The sequence below is a fragment of the Triticum dicoccoides genome, chromosome 4B (assembly GCF_002162155.2).
Source record: "Triticum dicoccoides isolate Atlit2015 ecotype Zavitan chromosome 4B, WEW_v2.0, whole genome shotgun sequence".
Classification (NCBI taxonomy): Eukaryota; Viridiplantae; Streptophyta; class Magnoliopsida; order Poales; family Poaceae; genus Triticum; species Triticum dicoccoides.
Window position 1 is genome coordinate 662,742,423 of NC_041387.1, and position 6,666 is coordinate 662,749,088.

Below are 6,666 nucleotides of genomic sequence, written 5' to 3' on the forward strand. Positions count from 1 at the left end.
AAAAAAGTTTTTCTTCTAAAGCTTGAAGCGAATGGGCTAGGAAGTGTTATAAGAAATTGTTTTGTTTTTGTATATACATTCCATAGGAGAAGATGCATCATGCTGAAAAGCTTGGTTCGATGTGTGGCCTAGAGTAGCATGAGACTCTAATGTTCTCTGAACATATTCAGAATTTAACTAATTCAGTGCAAGTTTTGCTTATGAAAAACTGATATTTTTCCGCATGTACTAATCCATTTCAACTGTGGATGTGTTTAAAAAAGAGTTCAACATGTACTGAAAAATGCCTTCAAAAATGAAAAGTAAATAACATCAGTGAGTTCTAGTACCTAAATTACAAAAGTTCACTCACAAAAAAATATCAGTAAAATATAGTGCTTCAACTAGAAGATCACTCATGCTATTTGCTTCATAGTTTCTCTGTTGTTTCAACTTTTATTTTAATATTATCGTTTGTAAATTCTGCATCTTTTTTTTGTTTACAAATTATATGCATGATACTTGTACTGGGACTAGAGTACAAGTATTACTTCCAAGACAGTTCAAAATAAATCCCGGAGCAAGTTCTTTGTCCATTTGGGCACCCTCCGCTGCTATTGTTTGCTTCACCATGTGGCAAATAACTTGTTGCCGCACCTCAACAATCAGTTTGCCTGTAAGCATAGCAACGAAGTGGCATCCTTGCTGTGTGCCTCTGCCGAGGAGGATGTAGCAGCGGGGTTGAACTCCCCGTTCGTATCTCCTCTCTCTTATCTCTCACCTACAAAAATTGATTGCTAATTTGATTTCTTGTACTGAACTATGATTTTCCATTGATGCAGAGAAGGTGATTGATTGTTCATATGCCCAATGAGAACTGGCATTTTTTTCTTAAGGTTTGGTGTTACACTGCTGCTAAAGTGTTTTAGTTGTTACAAGTTGAAAACTCCACAACAACCTGTGAATGCAAGTTTCAATTTTTGTTGGGATAGTAGTGTGGGTAGACTTGTATTTCTCGTGATTGTAGAAGCATCTAGGGAAGTAACAAAGTATTTATGTGAATTGTTGTCCATTCCATGTGCATGTTCGATAAGTTCAAATTTTAATTTGAGATTTTTAACAAGATATAATAATAGGATTGCATTGTATAGATACATAAGTTCAGTACAGAGATGGTGATTCAGTTCGTCTTTTGTATGCACAAGTTCATCTTTTGTACGCTTTTCGGTTCATCTACTTCTGATGGTGAGTCCGACTTCCTTTGTGTTTTCATCTTCATATAATAGAAACAAGTGCTTGTGGTTATGCTTCAGAATGAGCACCGTACTTTCACTTGGTTAACATAAAACAGGATGCATCGTGGATGTGCTCATCATAAAACAAGATGAAATTTATGATGCGTACACCTTTGCCTCTCCGTTGCTTCACTCTCAAAAACACGTGTATGTGCGGCTGTTTATTGCTTCTTGCTACCACTATTTTTGTAAATGATTTTGCGTGTGCACTCCAGGAGTGTTTTTGTTTCTGTGGTCAGCTGCTCAACAATCTTGTACCGCCCAGTACATGTATTACTACTGGGGAGGTTCAAAAAAATCAGAACTCAACAAGTTCAACATGGTGTATGACACAAAGGAGATCATCGAGAGGGCGCGCCGCGGCGTCATGGGCTACATCAAGCACGCACTCACCCTCTTCATCGGTTTCATCGTTGTCCTTGTCGTGTTCTCATCATTGGGGTAAGCACCCTAGCCACCTTGGCTGACTACTCATCCTCCACCCACGGTTGCTAAAATTCGATTCATTTTTATATGATGTGATCCATTGAGATGGCTGGCGGTACTGTGTTCCATTGCAGCTAAAGAACGCAGGCGACAAGTCAGAGGACAAGAAGAAGAGGAAGAGGAGGTCCTGAGAGTGTCATCTGTGCATCATAGATAACATCACCTCCGCCGCTAGTGGCACCACCACTGCTAAGTACAGTATGTAGTAGGAATTAAGCTGGTACAGTAACTTGGTGCCATGCCACCCTTGTTAATTCACACTCATGGGAACCTGCTATGAGTTTGCTGCTGATGAAGCTTTTGTAGACATTGTGTGTGTTCTGGATCTCTTTTGTTCATGTTAGATAATTGAAACCTGAGACGATTTGGTTTGGTTTGCGAAGAACATGGCTACACTTCTTTGTGGTTGATCTAGTCTCATCGGTTATAACCTTGTGACGTGTCTCATTTCTTTTGCACTATAGGCCAGCTTCCTCTACGTAAGTCCAACACATGTTTGGTGTAGCGTTTCAGTCTTGGTAGGTGGTGTTGAGCAGGGCCTGCCCGATTGTGATTGAGCAAGAGTAACTGAACTAAAATTTTCTACTATTTCTGCAGTTTTTAATGTTTGAACTATTGTTTCCATCAAAAGTTTGATCTAGTCTCATCGGTTGTACGTTCAAACATGAAGTCTCAGATAAGTTTGGGAAAAAGCTCAAACAAAAGAAAAACCCATGAAAATTTAAATGGTAAAAGTTGAAGTCGCAAAACGCGAGAAGTCCAAAACATCGTAGTAAAAAAAAGTTTGAGTTTAAAAAACACAAAACATTTTCTTTTCAAAAAATATCATTCAGTTCAATGATATAATCCATGCACGTTCGAGGACTATGAAAACCATAAACCATTGAAAAGTTGCAAGGAAAAGCCATACCAAAAAAAAGTGAAGTCTAGTATGCGAAAACACCCTCAGTACAAAACCATACGGGCATCAGTTCAAGTACTTTTTTCGGAACCATTCGAAATTACTCTATGAAAAAATACCTCCTATGTACAAACACACACAGAGATCAGTACGAGTGCTGCCGCGAGCACCACCGTTGTTGCCCGCGCCCCAAATGTTGTAGCTTAGACGACTTCAGAATGTTTATCGTGTGTGCTCTACCGTCGTGTGCTAGTCCAAGAATTCCTATCGTCACATAAGTCCATGTATTACTACAATGGGAGTTCAAAAGAAAACCCTATAACATGCGCCATGCCCTGGCCCCATGCTCGGGCCGCGAAAAAAGTTCAAACAAAAAGAAAACCCCATATGAAAATTCAAATGGTAAATGTTCAAGTCCTAAAACGAGAGAAGTCCAAAACATCATTGCAAACAAATATTTTCTTTTTGAAAAAAATGTCATTCGGTTCAACTATATAAATCATGCAAGTTCGGGGGCGATGATACCATAGATCGTTGGAAAGTTACGAGGAAAATCTTACGGAAAAAACAGAGTAAAGTCCAGTCTATGAAAACCGCTCAGTACAAACCCAAAAAATTGGAGATCAGTTCGAGTCCTCTGTTTTTAGAAGAATTCAAAATTAATCTATGAAAAATAGGAGTACTATAGAAGAAGAGAAAGGGAAAATCAGCTGCAACAAACAAGCACCCCGTCATGGAATACAAATATCCAACACAGTGCCATTTCGTGATAACATCATAAGCCTGCTAGAAGAAACCTTCAAAGACAAAATGAATTAGCATCTAGAAAACTGATGTGCGAGATGAAAGGAACATGATTTATACAGTGATAAATAGTACACCCCTCTTCACTCATCCATGTATTTACAAGCGTTTGGTCGAAAATAAGCACGAGATGGCACAGTAGTTCCTAATTTTTCCTACCCTAATCAAAAGAATTTAAGCCTAACTATAGCTAAGCTGGTACTCCATTATTGATCCCAATCAAGAGAGACTGAAGATCGAGCAGCAGTAACTCACATGATCTCATCAAGAATCAAAAGGAGAAATGAAAAGAAGATTAACTCATGATCAAACGGTTGTTCGTATGTCCATAGTACCCCGTCCCGTATGCATCTTTGGTTTTGCTCAGAGTCAGACACTCAGAGCCAGAGCACGCCGGCGTCCTTGAGTATGGGCACGAGCTCGCCGGAGATGTGCACGGCCATGAGCCGATCGAGCCCGCCGAGGAGCCTCCCACCGACGAACACCGCCGGCAGCGCGACGACGGCCTCGCCTCCAGCGTTCCCGGTGACAGCCACGGTGAGCTCGTCCTCGTCGGCGACCTCGTGCACGGCGGGGTTCACCCCGAGCCCCTACAGCAGCCGCTTCACCACGTGGCTGAGGCAGCACCCGCGCCTCCCCACCACTAGCACCAGGCTCTCTGCCACCGCCCTCCTCACCGTCTCCCCGCCGTCGCCCCTCGCCGCCATGTCGGCGAGCCGCGAGCCCGCCCTCCTAGCCGGCCGCGCCCTCGGCCTCGGCCTGCTCGGACCGCCGCGGGCACGCTGGCAGCCGGCCGGCACTGTAGGGGATCGCCAGGTACATCTCGATTGGCCGAGCGATGTACGACGTGGTCGAGCTCTTCTCTTTTCCGCTCGGTTCATCGTTGCTGCGCCAAGTCCCCTGTTGCCATGGACGCGTGCAGGGGCGGATCTAGATTGGAAATTACCCGGTGTCCACATAGTAGAATGCATGCCTACATGTCAAATAATTCAATGATCTACACACTAAATCAGTGGATTACATTAAGCAAGTTCAAATGGGACCCGGTGCCAGTGACACCGGCTAGCTCTACATAGCTACGCCCCTGGACGCGTGCTTCTCTGCTTCCCCCGCGTTCGCTCATGCTCCGGTCGCCGCCTGCGTGTGGACTTGTACCGCCACTATACCGCGTGTGAGCAAGGGCCGCAAGGCAAGAGGTGCCCAGCTCCTTCCGCTTCTCACCCACGCCATGGCGTGCGCGCTCAGAGTTCAATGAGATGAAAATCATCAGTACAACCGCCTAAAATCGTCAGTCCAAGTAGGGTAACAGAATAATATTCTGTTACGCGTAACAGAATAGCCCAGATGAAAATGGGTTGGTACACCTAAGAGTACATACTTCTAGGCCACGTGTGTCGTTTGATTTTCCACGGTTTTGTAAATTAACCCCTGCATTTTGTAAAAATTGCGTCTGTGCTCCTTTGTGCATGTTATCCAGTAGCAGGAGATGGTGGAAGGGGAAAAACTTCGGCTGGGCTCCTCGGCGAGCATGGCTGCGCCCGCCTCCACTCCATGTCTAGCCGTGGCGGAGGACGAGAAAGTGAGGGGCGGCGCCCGCGGCCCTGGTCTTGGACGAGGCAAGCGGCTCGGCTCGAGGCCATCAGGGCGGGCGCGTTGTCGCTCGAGCGGGCGGACAAATGAGAGGCAGTTGGTGGCGGCAGGTCCTGCCGGAACGACAACGTCGGCTAGAGTTGGAGTCCCACGAGGAGGGGTCTGTAGGCGGCGGAGCTGGCGCATTGGTGTTCGCTCTTGCAGCCGCTCGGCACCATGGCTGCTCCGGCAACGAGAACGGAGAGAGGTGAAGTTGTTGAGTATATTGATTATTAGGAAGTATAGGATTTGGTCTTGCCTTGTCTTGTACTTCAAGTTGGTCATTGTATGCCCACAAGGCTCAAGCAATACAACAAACAACTATTCCACCAATCCTCTCTCTCCCTTCTAACATGGTATCTATTGCAAGTCGATCCTAAGCCCTAGCCGCCGCCGCTTCCGCAACCGCGCGCCGTCCCCGGGGTGTTCTGCCTCCATGACTGCCGCCTGGGGGCCGCGCCGCCCTACCTAGGGTTTGTCCGCCTGTTGTGTTGACCGACTACCCTAGAGAGTCTTTTCCCCGCACCTTGCTCCGTGGTTTTCTCTCTCCCGTCGGTCATCTCGATCGGCGGTTTCTTTTTTGGTTTCCCGATCTAATCTTGATCGGTTTGCGTCGCCCACCGCCGCCGTCGACCCCGTGCGCCTCTACTCCAACACCGGCGCGATCGGTCGGCTTCTTCATTGATCCGACGACCTCGCGTGTCGTCCACACATCTGCCCGCTGGTCGCCCCGACCCGGTGGCCTCGCGCGTCGTCCGTGCGTCTGCCTGCATGTCACCCCGACCTGGCGGCCTCGCGTCATGTTGCGTTCACGCGCCGTTCACGCGCCACCGTTCACGCGCCGTTCACGCGCCACCGTTCACGCGCCGGCCCGCCCATCGATCTATGCCGGCCGTCACCGCCCTGCTCCGACCGGGACTCCTGCATCATCCTGACCCGGCAGCCTCGCGCCATGCGGTGGCCAGTCATAGCCGCCCTGCCGCCCGCTGTCTTCGGCTTCGTCTCGGACTCTGCCGCCACTCTATCTTCATGGAGCGGCGTCCCCGACCTCGCGCGCGACCGGATTGATCACCCGCCCGCCGCCACGATCTGTCTCCTCTACACCGCGCGACCGACCTGGCCCGTTGGTGACGTGTGCCTCCGTAGGTCCCGTGAAGATCGTCCTAAGTACCGCACGCCTCTCCGCCGATCGAGCATCGGGCTGCCGCTGCGTCGCCCCGTCGGGCCGCAGCGCTGCTGTCCCATGGTTCTCCTCATGACTGCATCGACTCGTGCGTCGCCGCTGCGAAGCCCCATTGGGTCGTAGTGCCGCGATACGCGGTCCCCGCCGCCACCTGGAGCCCGTCCTCGCGGCTGCACTAACTCGTGAACCGCTGTTGCGTCGCCCCTTCGGGCCGCAGCATCACGGCCCGCGATCTCCGGCGCCGCCCCGAGGTCTTCCTGTCGTCGCCCTGACCTGCTCGTCGCCGCTGTGTCGCCCCTTCGGGTCGTAGCGCCGCGGCCTGCAGTCCACTCCGCCGTCACCGCGCATCAACTTCCCGTGGTATGCGTCGTGCCACCTCCCTTGGCACG

The 6,666-nt window shown here is 49.2% G+C and overlaps 1 pseudogene; it reads right to left on the reverse strand.

The window, feature by feature from the left end:
* Positions 1-3,797: 3,797 nt before the first annotated feature.
* On the reverse strand, positions 3,798-4,287 carry LOC119294243 (annotated as a pseudogene).
* Between the last annotated feature and the right edge of the window lie 2,379 nt (positions 4,288-6,666).